Source organism: Python bivittatus, unplaced genomic scaffold (genome assembly GCF_059951505.1).
Source record: "Python bivittatus isolate LINGU-HERP-01145 unplaced genomic scaffold, Pbiv_v1 ctg000480_np1212, whole genome shotgun sequence".
NCBI lineage: Eukaryota > Metazoa > Chordata > Lepidosauria > Squamata > Pythonidae > Python > Python bivittatus.
Window position 1 is genome coordinate 31,307,817 of NW_028277075.1, and position 17,519 is coordinate 31,325,335.

Below are 17,519 nucleotides of genomic sequence, written 5' to 3' on the forward strand. Positions count from 1 at the left end.
ATCCATTTTCCCATCTTTAGTAAACATTCTACCAAGGTATATAAATTCATTTGCTCCATTTTCATTGTTAAATTCACTTCCCTTGGTTTTTGATACATTAACCTTCATTTTTTAAATAGTAATTTTATTAAAGATTATAATTACAATAGTAAAAACTAATACAAAGGAAAAGAAAGATAGAAAAATAAAGAGTAGAATGTACAGATAAATAGAAAAAGAAAGAAAAAGAACAAAGAAAGAAAAGTAAGAATATAGTAAAGGGGAAAAAATATATAAAGAAATTACTTCTAACCTTCATCACAAATATAAACAATTTTAATAATTTGTCACCTTCTCTTAAAATACAACAAAAGATATCTTCATCCCATATTCCATCTCTTATCTATAAACAAATCTATAAAGCATCATCATTTCAGTCCTGGTGTCAGCAAAAGTCCATTAAGAGTTATCAGAGATAACAACATATCTATTTTGATCTGGATCAAATAAACCAACTTTATATTCCTTCCTTTTACTTCTAACAATCTTAATCTTTAGTCCATTCAAATAATGTCATAGAACTTGATTTCATTTTTTCTTTGCCTCTTCTCACAAGATTCTTCAAAACCTTAACAAGCCTCTTTTGTAAATCCAATATAAGAAAGTTATCCAGGTCACCCTCTTGATTTAATGTTTGTATATCCCTTTTAATTATTAAAACATCAGCCGGTTTCTTTTGTATGTCCAGGGTTAGCATCTTTTTCCATGTCATTTTTGTAGCCGGCCATTTGTAAATCCACTTTCAACTCAGTCTCGATCTTGTCAGGTAAAACCTGTTCCTCTTCCATAACATCTTTTAGACACAGTCTCTCCATAGAGGCAGATGTCTCTGTTGACGCTATTAATATTAACTTCTGAGTCCATTTTTCAAAAATATCCTTTGATATGTCCAATGTTAGAATATTTTGCTTCATTCTGTAATTGTAAGTCGTGTTTGTATGTTCTTCTCCTTTAATTGTCATCTTTAGTTCCCTCTAGTGTCCAATTTTTAAAATCTTTTTTTTTTTAAAAAAAATCAAAACAAAAGCATTTTCCCATGAGAAGGATTCTTTATAATTAATTCCAAAATCTTATTTCAAATTCATCTGGATCCTTAGTCAGTTTGTAACTCTCTAAAATCTAAGTTTTAATCACTCTTTTGCTGTTCATTCCAAAAAGATTTTTTTTTTAAATTCTTAAACTTGTAGTTAAAACTTTCTTTTGCTAAGGATTGAAGGAAACTTACCCAGTGCTGTCAAACTTGTTGATCAAAACGTTTCCTAAAAGCATTAACAAACAATTTCCAAAAGTGGTTAGAAAAGGAAGTATGTAAACTTAGCGTCCTTTCAAAGGGGCCAAACGCGATTTGAGCAAGATTGCTATTCCCTTGCCTCCCAGAGCTCTAAACCCACCAGAGTCCACTATCTTGCATTCTCCTCACAAGGAGCAGCTGTCTGGAGCACTTGTGGGTGATCTCAAGTCCTCTCCTTGTCTGGAGAGGTTTCAAAGAGCCGGTCTACTTGCTAGTGTTTCATTCTTTGCCGCAGTTGTTGGCTCCGCTTTCTGTGGAGCTGTCTTCAGTCCGCCATTTCTTCCTCCGGAAGTCCCAATACATTAACCTTCAGATCCAAATTAATTGATGCATCATACCTATCTAATATTGGCTGCAAATCATTTGGATTCACAGTCAGTACATAGTATAGTCTACATATAAAAGTACATGTGTATTCACAGCCCTAACCACTGTCATCACAAGCATACCTTAAATATTTATCTATAAATGTATTAAGGAACCAAAGGGACATCATATGACTTATTCCCTGATCAACAGTAAAAGACTATTGTTATTTATTTATTACATTTATAACCATCTCTGTTCACAATCTCTTGGTGGCTAACAGTCACATGGCAAATCATACAACAAGCAGTAGCAAATACTCTAATCAAGGAACTACCAGAGGAAAAAAAATAAAACAAAACCCCCATCCTCCACCAACACTGGCAGGGCATGCCACAGTATATAAACAGAGAGCAAACCCCATTCCATTCTAGCACTGAAGATGTTACCTAGCCAGGTAACGAAACGTTTGCAAGAAAACAACCAAGCTCCGAGAACCCCAAGGACTCCACAGTTCAACCCTGAGCTACATATAGTCTCTTCTATTGGAGTCACATGGCAATAAACAATACAATAAGAGTACAGTAAAACATCCATAATATACATTTTAATAATGTAAAATAAAATATAATCTTGTAACAGTAATTGCAACAACAGTAAAACTAATGGAATAGTTTCATTCTCCATAGCCTTTCCAAAATAATTAACTTTTTTAAAGTCTATCGAAACCAGTAATGGGGCGCCAATCTGATTTCTAACAGGACATTGTTCCATAGAACAGTGCCTCCACTGAAAAGCTCCTATATGTTTTATTTTCATAATATTCCATAATAGACAACCAACTTTAATGTCCATATTCACACAAAATATCCTAATTCAAGCTTCTTCACTTTACCTCATGCTTTCTCCAAATCAACAATGTACAATAACTTTCTTTCTCACATACATTATTCAATCACCTACTGAAATGAAATAATCTGGTCTGTACCCTCCATGCCAAACATAAGCTACATTGCACTTTCTCATTATTATCTTTGTATAGGGATCAACAGCATTCTTCCAAATAGTAGACACAGATGCACTCTTCATACACACATTAAATAAATCTCACAGGAACTCTATAAGCAAACCACATCCATAATTTAATATTTCTCCAGTTACACCATCTATACCTATTTTTAAACATTCTCACTGATTTATGACTTTTTTATCAATTCTTTTCTTGGATGCTAGCATTTATAGCATTCATTTTTTGTAGTTTCGCTCTTCAGGATATCACTATCATTCACATGCAGTACAGATCTCTAAAACACTCCTTGCAGCATTCCTGTATCCATTTCCTCCTAAATAATTTCATTGCTATTCTTTTTAATTCATTCACTCTGCTGGATTCACCTCATAGCCCTCTTCACCCACTTCCCAAACTGTTTTTTATTTCTATCAAAATTGCTCTGTATTTTCTCTGCCTCTCATACTCTTAACTACTCCATGCTTTCTTTGACTCATTGCAACTACCTTTTTTCTGTACATACTCTATAAGATATCTTTGTTTTGTCCTCATTTTTTTCAGCTATTGTTCTCTTATATGCATTTTTTTCTCATCCACATCCTTTTTTCTTCAACATTCCATCAAGGCTTCATTTGGGTAACCCAATACCTCCTGGGAGGGGGTGGCTCTGAGGTTTACCTACAAGATTGCTCTGAGGCATTTGCAAGGCATCTGACAGATAGTTGATTGGATTCATGCTAAGTTGGATTCTAGCATTGGAGCAGGTCTGGCTTTGTTATCTAGCAGGAATGTGATCCTGTTGGGCCTGATAAAGTGCATTCTTGCAGCTATTAGTTCTGTTCTGGCTGGCTAAGGCCTCCTGAGAAGTAACGTGGGGGTGAATTCCTCTTTGAGAGAGGGGGTGGTCCCACCATCTCTTAAGGAGGCAGTGGTCAACCCCCTCCTCAAGAGACCATCACTGGACCCAACTGTTCTGGACAATTTTTGTCCAGTTCCTGATCTTCCCTTTCTGGGGAAGGTTTGTAGAGAAGGTGGTTGCACAGCAGCTTCAGAGAATTGTGGAGAAGAGGATTATCTGGATGCCTTTCAATCAGAATTAAGGCCTGAGACTGAGATGCTATGATCGCATTCTTGGATCACCTCTGGCAGTGGGAGGATGGGATGGTACATCTGTCGTTGCTCTGCTTGACTTCTCAGCTGCTTTCAATACCATCAATCATAGGATCCTTCTGGACCAGGTTCAGCAGCTAGGAGTAGGTAGCACTGTGTTGTGCTGATTCTCTTCCTTCCTCTGGGCTTGGTTCCAATTGGTACTGATAGGGGAGGAAAGGTCCAGCCTACAACCCCTGCTTTGTCTAATACCTACATGAAGCCGCTGAGTGAAGTCAATGGTTTAAGGTGAAATATTATCAGTATGCAGATGATATCTAGTTTTATATCTCCACCCTGGGTCATCTGTGGGATGCCTTGGAGGTCTTGTCTCAGTGTCTGGTGGCTGTGGGGTCTGGATGGGGAACAACAAGCTTCAATTCAACCCTAGAAAGACCAAGTAGCTCTTGGTTTTAAGACCCCCTGGCTCTAGCAGTGTTCCATCTCTAGTCCTGGATGGGGTTGCAATACCTCAGACAGAACCTGTGCACAACTTGGGGGGTCCTCCTGGACTCACAGCTCCAGGTGGCAGCCATGGCCAGGAGGGTCTTTGCACAGCTATGTGTTGTGTGGCAATTGTGCCTGTTCCTGGACCAGGAGGCTCTGCTCACAGTTACTCATGCCTTGGTCACCTCCTGATTAAACTACTGCAACATGCTCTACATGGGGCTGCCCTTGAAGAGTATTAGGAAGCTTCACCTGGTGCAAAATGCAGTGGCACAAGCAGTTATAGGTGCCTGATGTTTGATACATGTGAATTGTTGTGCTATATCACTTCTTTCCTTTTTTTTCTATGACCATTTTTCCAGAGATCCATGCTTGACGTTACCAAAAAATAGTCTGTCCTATGTTTAGAAATTTTCATCATCCTTGTATCCTTCACTAATTGTCTCAATGTTTCATAAGAAACCAATCAATCATCTCTTTTTGTTCTGTATTCATTCCTTTGCCATGTCCCTGTATAAATAGATTTATGCTTAAATCACAATTTCAAAATAAACATATCTTTTCTAATCAGATATTCATCAAACAGTTGCCATCCTCATTCATTTGTGGGTCTCCCAATGGGCTAGTCACTTTTCCTGTATAGGTAGTCCTCAACTTATGAACATTTGTTCAGCAACCATTCAAAGTTATGACGGTGCTGAACAAAGAGGCTTATGACCAATTCCCAAGTTATGGCCATTGCAGCGCCCCAACCATCAGGTGATCAAAATTTGGGCACTTGGCAGCCCTCCTGCACTTACGACCACAGGGGCACTTTGACTCCCCCCACCTGCCTATCTCCCTCCCCCCAACTATTCCCCTTTGGCTGCCCTGCACTTGCTGGCCCTGCAGGCCTTCCAGGTCTTGCCACCCTGTGGGCCTTGCAGCCTTCCGCTTGCTGACTGCCACCCCTGCCGGCCTTACAGGCCTTGCTGCTCTATGGGCCTTGCTGCCCTGCACTTGCTGACTCTGCCACCCCTGCCAGCCTTACCATCTCCAGCTGACCTTTGCCGTCTTTTTCCTGCCACTGCTGATGAGGTGCGCCTGGCCTGACCCTTCACAAAACAGCTGCTGGCCGCACCAGACCTTCTTCCCGAGGCCGTGCCTGCCCCTTGTCCAAATAGTACATGACCTTGTCTAAATCACATGTGAAAGAAGGCCCCGGCTGTGCCTAGCCTCGCATGGCGAGTAGCTGCCTTGCAAAGGGCCGGACCCAGCATGCCTCATCAACAATAGGAGCAAGAAGACAGTGAAGATCAGCTGGGGTGGTGGAGCACAGGGTGGCAGGGGTCTTAGAGTGCGGGGCAGTGAGGGAAGCTGGGTTGGGCAGCTGGGGCTTCCTGGGGTGGCTAGGGTTTTGTGTTGCAGTGCCCGGCTTCAGCTTCAGTCAGCGCTGCTGGGCTGCAGCTAGGATTTTGTGCTGTGCTGCTGGGGTGGGTTTTGTGCCCCTTCATAGTGTGCTGCTGGGCAGGGCTGGGGCTGGGCTTCATCCTGCAATGTGGCTAAGGGGTTTCTTGCAACACCGAAGCTGTGGTGCACCAAGAAGCCCCTGAGCCACAGTGTATTCCTTGCCTAGCCTTCCTGAGCTTGTGCTGCACTGCAACACCCCCTCCCCCCAACTTGTGTGCGGCCTGTGCTGGCCCTCCAACCCCCCCCCGCTCCTTACCTGGGATTCCCACCTCTTCCCACTTAATGACCCGCGCATCTTGGGGTTATGACAGCAACTGGGACTGCCTAGGATTGCCATCGCTAAGGAATGCGGTTTATGACCGCATCACTTAGCGATGGAAATTCCAGTCCCAATTGTGGTAGTAAGTTGAGGACTACCTGTATGATCACATCATATTCTCACATCCATTTATCTTACCTAGCACAATAACTTTTTCCCCTGATTTGTATTTATTCAGAATATTACACAATTGAGGCACAAATAACCAGGCTCAAATTATGCTACTTCAGACACATTGTGTGAAAACCTAGCTCTCTGGAGAAGGCTCTAATACTGGGAAAAGTGGAAGGAAAGAGAAGAAGAGGATGATGAGCAGCAAGGTGGATGGACTCAGTTACAGTGGTGATGAGTGCACCATTGGAGGACCTGAAAGACCAGGTTAAGGACAGATCATCCTGGAGAAAAATTATCTATGTGGTTGCTAAGACTCCAACTTGATGATACATCAATCAATGAATTTTCATAGGAATACAACATAATTTATCTTTCTTTTATTTCATTTGTAATGTATGCTCTTAATCATGTAGTCCTCTTATATTCTATGTCGCAATCTTTTATATATCATGGTTGCCCTCAGATGGGCTCATGGAGATTGACTTCTGCCCATCATGGCTTTGGTTAATCAAGGCTTTCATATAGCACTTTTTAGTAAGATGGAAAAGGTATAGAGTAGCTTATCAAACTTAGACATATTCCTGCTACATGCAGCATTCCCTGGTAACAATACAAACAGCACTGGTAAGTTCTAGCACATTTTGGCCAGTATATCATAAGTGCAATCAAAATCTAGTTTTACTCCAAGCATGCTCATGCTATTCTGTGCAATCTAGAATCTCTGATTTAGAGATTACCTTGCAAGCCAGTATACTATTTCCTGCATTCTACCAACTCAGAGTTATATACTTACATACCCTCAGGATCCATGTATGTAATGTATGTTTAATTTTATCCTGTTCATAGGACATCTGAACTATCCCATATACAAAAATTAAACAATAAATCATTTCACGTATATGGTGAAATGTCCTGGAAAATCTCAGAGAATATGATGAAAGTTTAGGGAAGAAGGAGTCAGGCAAGATCCAAGATCCAACATCTATCTGGAAACTCAGAAGAAAGGCTCTACTCAGGGAAACACAAACATTCCCTCCCTGCCTGGTTGCTAGCCTTTATATCCTAAATGTAATTTACATGTACGTTTACCCATAATTAGTGGTACACTGGAAAAAACAGAGTAATCATGAGTCATGCACACATCCTTGCTCAGCAAAACAACTCTTCTTTTTACACTTGAACTGCAGAAGGGACAGAAGAACTAGGGGAAACAGATCAAATCAACAAATTGAAATGTCTTTGTAGCAAAATGCACCGTGGACTACATCAGTAGTGCCAAGAGCATGAACTGATGGGCTCCATTCAAATTGAGTATGTGGGATGCATTTAATACTTTAAAAATAAGTATTTTGCTGCAGGTAATCTATACTATAGATCGTTTTCATTTATATATTCCTAAAATATATGTTCAGAAATTTAATGTACCATTTCAGAATTTATTTGGCGAAATTCTTTCTCTTGTTTTTCATTCCTGAAGCTCCAGCTATCAGGTAAAAAAGAAGAAGGTTTAATATTCAGGATTTAAGTTTCTATCATAACGTATATCTTCTGTCTTGGGTCAATAAATGGCAAATTTTGTCCACTGGAAATGGTCTATTATGGGGTAACCTGGAAATAGTGTATGTGAAACCTCTTATCAATTGGAGGAACTTATTATTTTTTTATTATTATTTTGGAAAACATGGAATTTATTTTGCTTCAATGTTACCTTATATGTGATAGCACATAATGCTGGTTTTATCCTTATGAATATGCCAAATTCACAATATGACGAAATTCAAAGGCAGTCTTTTTGTTGGAAAATGAGGATGGAATGTGCAGTGTGTAATCAGAACAGATTATGAATACAGTATTTGCCACTTGAGAAACTGCAAATTTGAATATCCTTTGTCCCAAAGTATACAGTGGTACAATCTCTAATTATTACATCTTTTGACAGATGTGGCCAGATATGGCCCCCAAGTGTTTCAGAACCCCACTACAAGATTTACCAGATGCTTTGTAAAGTAATAAGCGTACAACTATTATGGATGAGCAATTGCTAGATAATACTGTTAGATATTATAAGATATATGGAGGCATAGAATACGAAATTGTTGTGTTCATTATGCCAACACCAATGGAAAAATGTCTTGGCATCCATTCTCATATTTCTCTTATTGAAAATAACAATTTGACAAAAATATTAATTTGTGCATATAGGACACCTTCCAAATAGATTTGTTAATAAATAATATCATTAGTAAATAATATTGACACGTTGAATATGTTGCAGTGATGATTTAAAAATAAATTTGGTTAACATAATCTATGCAAAATACTTAACACAAGCATTTGCAACAGGGGGTCAAGGAGGATCAAATGACGTGCATGTAATATGTAATATGTGCATCATGATGTAAATAGCATGATGTATGTACTTGCATCAGATGCCATGATATTATATATTTATGCCATTTGCACAATAATGTCATGACACATGTCATTGTGACTTATTATGGATATTTCTGATTTACACTGTCTTACTTTTTTGGGAAGAAATTCTCGCTACTTTAATACTTATACCTTTTGAAGATACAATCCATCACAATCAATAGTAGCAAATAGAATGTTATTTCTTTTTCATTAGTGCAAATTCAAATTTATAACATTTTAACAGCACTTAGTTACCACAATTGATTATTAACAGAATTCTATCCTTGTTATCCAAATAAACTAAATGGCACAATGGACCGTTAATGCATAGGCAACATTTATTTCATTTATTGCTGTGAATTTTAAAAATTCAAGTGTTACTCAATAAAATTGGTTACATCATAGATAGCCTACACTTCTAAGTAGAAGTGTACATTCTTCTACATTCTGCCTGTTAATACTAACTAAAGGTGCTGTTATCTGTCATTTTTTTGAAAATAAAAAATGCCTGAAACAGGTGGTTGAAAGTATTTGTCATATTCCTGACAAGCGACATCCCCCAATAACTCCAGCCAATTTGGTCATAATTAAGGATGCTGCTCTACATGTATAAAGAAATATAAGAAAGTTAGTTCTGCATACCTGTTTTAAAAATGGTGATATTCAAAGAAAGAATGTGCATTTGAACAATATAATCAATGCTGCAAAACAAACATATTATTTAGGCTATCATCCTAAACAAACTTGGAAGTATAGTGAATAAACTTAATGAGATTTAATTCTAAGTATATATATTAATTGACATGAATTTGTAAACAGCCAAATAATGATGGGAGCAAAAAAAGTGACATTTTCTTTTAAATCTAAGAAACAACTGTATATAAATAAACAAACTAGTTCATATTTATTAATGTTTCTGTTAACTTACATTCTCTAATTCTAATTTTAGAAGGAAAAGAACTGTTACTGAAACTGCTGAAATAACAATACGTATTTTAATTTATTAGAAATATATCAAGTAACAAAAATTAAACTACCATATAGGGGTGGGATAGGATAATAAATTGGAAAGATGAGTAAACATTTCAAAGTTTAAAAGTATATACTGAAATATTTTGTCAGGGATTGGTTACTGGCTGAAATCAATACAGGTAGTCCTCAGTTAACGACGGTAATTGGGACTGGAATTTCCATCACTAAGCGATGCAGTCATAAAGCATGACATCAAGTGATCACATCACTTAGGGACACCAATCCTGGTACTCCCCATTGCTGTCATTAAGTGAGGATCATGGGTCCCATGAGACTTGCAAGCAAGCTGGCAGGCAGATACAAGCACAGTGAGGCCGGGAGTGGCTGCTGCTGGGTGGGAAAGGATCTGCAAGCGGCTATCATGAGTGTGGTGGGCCAGGGATGGCTACTGCCAGATGGGAGAGGGTGCAAGCAAGTTATCGGAGTGACTTGCGACCTTCCCTGCTGGCTTCCCCATTGACTTTGCTTGTGGGAAGCTGGCAGAGAAGGTCACAAATAGCAATCATGTGACCGTGTGACGCTGCAACCATTGTAAGTGCGAGCCTGTTGCCAAGCGCCCAGATTGTGATCACATGACCACAGGAGTGCTGTGATGGCAGGCACTTTGAGGACTGGTCATAAGTCTTCTTTTTCAGCATGGTTGTAACTTCAAATGGTTGCTTATAAAGCCATTATAAAAACCAAATTGTTTTACCAGGAGATCAACACTTTTTTATTACCAATTTATTCCCTTATAAAAACCAAATTGTTTTACCAGGAGATCAACACTTTTTTATTACCAATTTATTCCCTTCAATACTCTATGATGATTCATAGAGTCCCTGAACTAAATTTAGGGCCATCTTTCCCAGTATAGACCACTGCATTTGGAGGGCATCTAGTTTGTTTTAAGTACTTGTTTGAAATAGTCAAAATTTCGTTTTTGGGAATCTTGAAATTGCAAGAAGGAATGGAACCTGCTTTAAATTAATGTTCAGGATTTGAATGGATCACACATTGTAGGATTCCTAAAACTATTATATATATATAAGATTTATTAACTTAGGAGTGGTTAATAAATAATGTGGATCTAGGCTATTCTGCAAGTGATGTAAAGGTTTTGAAAATACTGAATTATCAGTTCTGTTTCACAGTGCATTTTAAGCTTATTTACATTTTTCATGGATGTGTAAGCTTTCTGAGATACCTGTTCCAAAAGCATCCAGTTGCATTTAGCCATGATAATGCCAAGTGGCTAGGTAATCTTAATAAGGAATCTAGTTCTTTGCTCGCTGAAATTATGCCTAAGGTTTTGTTGTTGTTTAGTCGTTAAGTCGTGTCCGACTCTTCGTGACCCCATGAACCATATTGCGCCAGGCCTTCCTGTCCTTCACTGCCTCCCTGAGTTTGCTCAGTTTCATGCTCATTGCTTCAGTGATGCTATCTAACCATCTCATCCTCTGCCGTCCTCTTCTCCTTTTGCCTTCAATCTTTCCCAGCATCAGGGTCTTCTCCAAAGAGATCTCTCTTCGCATTAGGTGGCCAAAATATCTGAGCTTGAGCTTCATTATCAATCCTTCCAATGAGCAATCAGGGTTGATTTCCTTTAAGATTGACTGGTTTGACCTCCTAGCAGTCCAGGGGACTCTTAAGAGTCTTCTCCAGCACCACAGTTCAAAGGCATCAATTCTTCGGCGCTCGGCCTTTTTATGGTCCAGCTCTCACAGCCATACATTACTACTGGAAAAACCATAGCTTTGACTATGCGGATCTTTGTCGGCAAGGTGACGTCTCTGCTTTTTAATATGCTATCTAGGCTTGCCATAGCTTTCCTCCCAAGGAGCAAGCGTCTTTTAATTTCATGGCTGCAGTCTCCGTCTGCGGTGATCTTGGAGCCCAAATAAATGAAGTCTGTTACTGCTTCCATTTCTACCCCTTCTATTTGCCAGGAATTGATGGGTCCAGATGCCATGATCTTAGTTTTTTTAATGTTGAGTTTCAAGCCAGCTTTTGCACTCTCCTCTTTCACCCTCATCAAGAGGCTCTTTAGTTCTTCTTCACTTTCTGCCATTAGGGTGGTATCGTCCGCATATCTGAGGTTGTTGATGATTCTCCCTGCAATCTTAATTCCGGCTTGTGATTCTTCCAGCCTGGCATTTCTCATGATGTACTCTGCATATAGGTTAAATAAGCAGGGTGACAGTATACAGCCTTGTCGTACACCTTTCCCTATTTTGAACCAATCGGTTGTTCCATGACCGGTTCTAACTGTTGCTTCTTGGCCCGCATACAGATTTCTCAGGAGACAGGTAAGGTGGTCTGGTACTCCCATCTCTTTAAGAACTTGCCACAGTTTGTTGTGATCCACACAATCAAAGGCTTTTGCATAGTCAATGAAGCAGAAGTAGATATTTTTCTGGAACTCTCGTGCTTTCTCCATGATCCAGCGAATGTTGGCGATTTGATCTCTAGTTCCTCTGCCTCTTCGAAACCCAGCTTGTATATCCGGTAGTTCTCGGTTCATATATTGCTGAAGCCTAGCTTGTAGGATTTTGAGCATAACCTTGCTAGCATGTGAAATGAGTGCAATTGTGTGATAGTTTGAGCATTCTTTGGCGTTGCCCTTCTTTGGAATTGGAACGTAAACTGACCTTTTCCAATCCTGTGGCCACTGTTGCGTTTTCCAAACTTGCTGGCATATTGAGTGCAGCACTTTAACACCATCATCTTTTAGTATTTTAAATAACTCAGCTGGAATACTGTCATCTCCACTAGCTTTGTTGTTAGCAATGCTTCCTAAGGCCCACTTGACTTCACTCTCTAGGATGTCTGGCTCAAGGTCAGTGATCACACCAGCGTGGACATCAGGGACATTAAGATCTTTCTTGTAAAGTTCTTCTGTGTATTCTTGCCACCTCTTCTTAATCTCTTCTGCTTCTGTTAGGTCCCTGCCTTTTTTGTCCTTTATCATGCCCATCTTTGCACTAAACGTTCCTTTCATATCTCCAATTTTCTTGAAGAGATCTCTAGTCTTCCCCATTCTATTGTTTTCCTCAATTTCTTTGCATTGTTCATTTAAGAAGGCCTTCTTATCTCTCCTGGCTATTCTCTGGAAATCTGCATTCAGTTGCTTATATCTTTCCCTTTCACCCTTGCTTTTTGCATTCCTTCTTTCCACAGCTATTTGTAAAGCCTCATCAGACAGCCATTTTGCTTTCTTGCATTTCTTTTTCTTTGGGATGGTTTTAGTTGCTGCCTCCTGTACAATGTTACGGACCTCCGTCCATAGTTCTTCAGGCACTCTGTCTACCAAATCTAATCCTCTAAATCTATTCATCACCTTCACTGTGTACTCACAAGGAATATGATCTAAGTCATACCTGAGTGGTCTAGTGGTTTTCCCTACATTCTTCAATTTAAGCCTAAATTTTGCAGTAAGAAGCTCATGATCTGAGCCACAGTCAGCTCCTGGTCTTGTTTTTGCTGTCTGTATAGAGCTTCTCCATCTTTGACTGCAAAGTATGTAATCAATCTGGTTTCGGTATTGACCATCTGGTGATGTCCATGTGTAGAGTCGTCTCTTGTGTTGTTGGAAAAGAGTGTTTGCTATGACTAGCTTGTTCTCTTGACAGAACTCTATTAGCCTTTGCCCTGCTTCATTTTGTACTCCAAGGCCAAATTTGCCTGTTATTCCGATTACTCCTTGACTTCCTACTTTAGCATTCCAATCCCCTATGATGAAAATGACATCTTTTTTTGGTGCTAGTTCTAGAAGGTGTTGTAGGTCTTCATAGAAGTGGTCAACTGAGCATCTGAGATCATTCTGTCGTTTTTGAGGTTGTACCCCATTACTGCCTTTCCCACTCTCTTATTGACTATGAGTGCAACTCCATTTCTTCTAAGGGTTTCTTGCCCACAGTAGTAGATATAATGGTCACCCGAATTAAATTCACCCATTCCCGTCCATTTCAGTTCGCTGATTCCCAAGATGTCGACGTTCAATCTTGTCATCTCATGTTTGACCACATCCAGCTTGCCTTGGTTCATAGATCTTACATTCCAGGTACCTATACAATATTGTTCTTTACAGCATCGGACCTTCTTTTCGCTTCCAGATACATCCACAGCTGAATGTCCTTTCGGCTTTGGCCCAGCCACTTCACTCTTTCTGGAGCTACTTGGAAATGCCCTCCGCTCTTCCCCAGTAGCATATTGGACACCTTCCGACCTGAGGGGCTCATCTTCCGGCATCATATCTTTTAGCCTTTTAACATTGTCCATGGGGTTTTCTTGGCAAGGATACTGGAGTGGGTTGCGATTTCCTTCTCCAGTGGACCACATTTTGTCAGAACTCTCTGTCATGACCTGTCCATCTTGGGTGGCCCTGCACGGTATAGCTCATGGCTTCACTGAGTTACGCAAGCCCCTTCGCCACGACAAGGCAGTGATCCATGAAGGGGATGCCTAAGGTTTAGCCTCATGTATAATTTGAAGTGACATCTATTTGTCACCCCACCCTTCAAAACAGCATAAAACCTTCTATGTTGCAGTGTTACCATACCATATTGACAAAAAGGAAATTGACATATCTGCAAAGCCAACCATTTGAGCACAGGAGATACCATTTTCCAACTACAGTGGTGTTTGGTGGCTGAAAATTATTATTTATCCTAAACCTATCCCTTTTTAATCATATGAGAAAAAGAAGCACAGTTTGAGCTAATTGAAAGAAACAAATTTGTATTTATTAACCAGTCTAGCAAAGAAAAATAGAATGGCCTGTTTCATAGTACACATTAAGCCATAATGTAATTTTTAATTGTGAGCCGCCCAGAGTCATCCATTGGGGGAGATGGGCGGCATACAAATTTAATAATAAATAAAAATAAAAAATAAAATTTATTTGTATCTGGCTTAGTGTAATGTAAAGAACCTAGTCATGATTTGTAAAACAGGTTTTGCAGCTTAATATTGTACAGACTCAGCCAGTTGTGATTTATTCAGTAATCCGTGGTTAAACTGGAGTGTTTGGAGCACCTAAGACCTGTTTTTAAGACACTCAAGCTCCAATGTTACTCTGATTTCATGAGACAGGGAACCAAAATTTCACTTAACAGGCAGTATTATATTTGCAAGATGTTCTTAACACCCAGAGTAAGTTTTACTATGTTATAGAGAAGACAGATGGGAGGGGGTTTGACTCATATGTAGTATATATACACACTTAGATAACCTCATTCCTCAATAAAGATAAGCAATACAAAAAGCGCAAAATATACTGTTCTAGAGTATTTGGGGTCAAAAAGCATCTTACACCACTACAACTTCACTCTGAAGCCAGGGGCAGAGGTAATCTAGAGAGATCCATACCCCATCTTCACTGCTTTTCCTACGCTTTCCTAATTATTAATTCCAGATCTAGCCATGTAACTCAGATACAAAATACTTCATTGCTGAAGTCATATGCATATTTACTCAGAACTAAGTCCTATTCATTTGAATGAAACTAGGCCATCATTTGAACAATCACACACTGAAACAAATGATACATAGAGTTTATATTGATAGAACTTAATTTAAATCATATTGATAATGCTAAAAACACATGTACATAAGGTGTATATCTGTTTGCATTTTTCTGTTTCAGAATGCATCAAGATATTCAGCAGAGCTTCATGAATCTACTGCTGACACAACAATAAAATGTTATAAATATGGAGTGTCATTTCCAAGAATGCTTTGTTTGAATAAAAATCAGGCCACAAGAAGCCCAATATCATTTAAGAACATTTAAGCCCAATATCATTTAAGAAGCCCAATATCATTTATACAGATATAATTAGGTTTTAAAAGCCTACTTCATCCTAAAACCTTACTTTTTCAAATAAGATAAAATGTCTCTTTACGACCTGAGAATTATGTTCCCTTGTAGTTGAGTGCCAAGGAAATACAAGTGTGATTATTATCATTAAGACCTAATTTGCCAGAAATTGCTAGAAATGTTATCTGATGTAGAACGAATGCTCTTGTAATGAAAAAAAAAAGATGTTTCCACCACCATATTATGTTTCTTTCTGCATGTAAGACCTTTTGAAATGCAAGATTTTTAAGGCACTTCAACCTACTAAAAAAGACTTTCTGTCTCCCCAAAATATCTACATATTTTGTAGATATACCTCTACCAACTACCTCTTTACAGTACTAGGATGTGGGACTGGGGAACCACCTGAGAATGTTAGGGGTATAGCTAGCCTGGGGAATCGAAAATCATCCTGGAAGAAAGCAATGGCAAAACATTTCCATATCATACCAAGAAAACTTCATGGATGCTCTGGAAGTCCTCCAGAGTTGAGCTTGACCCAAAGATGACTTGACTTCCTTAGAAGATCACCAATCAAATGATTTTATTCCCTCTTCTCCTTATTGGTTAGATTAACACATTGTTGTGACTGGTAATGTTAAATTAGTTATATTTTGCAAACTAATCCTATTTTGCATGGGTAGGCCACATGTAGTTCTTATATAGCTTCATATGGCCTACAGAAATCCCAGGAAGGAAGCAGGGGAGGGAGTAGCAAGAAAGAGCCATTCACTTTTGGCTCCTGCCCTCCGCCTGCTCCTCCCCCCCATGTCATACCCATTCATCACTGGTGCACAATGTGGCCACTTTACAGAAAACAGCTGGAATGCAGCTCTTGCTTGATAAACGTTTGCCCATCCCTGCTGATACTGCATGGACAAAAGTTGCAATGAGATGTACCTATTATGCAGATAAAGTAGACAGCATCCAATATCACCTGAATGTGATTATCCCCTCCTCTCTTCCCTTCTGCAGCTCTGAAGTTCAAAAGAGGTCACAGGAGTTCACAGAAGCAAATTTTTAGAGTTCACAGGGGCTGCAAGAGGATCTGGGATCTCATCCTTTTCTATTCCACTGAATCTCCTTGTAGGAACATCACATACCTTGTGATTCATGCCCTAAATTACATCTGTTTCCCTATGTTTTCATTCTTTAATTTTGGAGGTTCTGCAGTAAAGTGATTGCAGCATGTTCTGCTAGAGTTGCAGGACCATATGTAATTGCTGATGGGGAGGGAGATTGTAAAATTATTCTTTTAGGAAAGTATTGTCTTTATATATAATTCCCTTTGCTATCCCCTGAAAATCTGCTTCTGGGGTGTTGGGAAATCTCAAAAAATAGTTTTTTGAGCATAATTCATGGAGCTGAATGTGAAGGGGAAGTGGTCTAAAATAATCCCTATCTGTATGTGAGCAGAGGAGCAATTTGGGATCCAAACTTGTAACATTCAGATGACGTATTTTTCAGAGCTGGATTCAGAGAGATCCATGGGGGTGTCAAAAACATCAAGATGGCAGCCATGACCACACAATTGAAGCCCCTCCCCATTTTATGTTTCTCATGCATGCAATGCACCTAAAAAGTGGTGGGGCTCCAATGATGCAGAAGTGGCTGCCATCTTGACTGTTGGGGATGCCCTCCCCAGCAGAAGCCCTTGGCTGGAATACTAAACAAAACACCCTCAATGCAGATTTGAATGAGAAAATCTTGCTGATGTTTGATGCTGTTGACAAAGTATATAGATCTTGAGCAGACGATGGATACTAATAATAGAGGTCCAGTAACAGAATGCATTTATACTAAAGCACAAAAATAGTACTAGTGAATTATAGGCCATGTTTCTAACTAGAAATTATATGTATAATGTCACACTAAGTTTTATATCAAAACACTCATTGCCATTCTTCCAGTATGCACTTCAATATAAATGTGGGTAATTGTAATAGACTTTTCCAAGCTGGTGCCTTTCAGCTGAGCTGGATTTAAATTCCCATTGCTCTCAACTAGCAAGATTAATACTTAAATGGACTGGGACTTATGAAAGTTAACTTCCAACAACACCATTTTGGGAAAGGCTAAGTAATAACCAAGGAAGTGCCATAAAGTATGA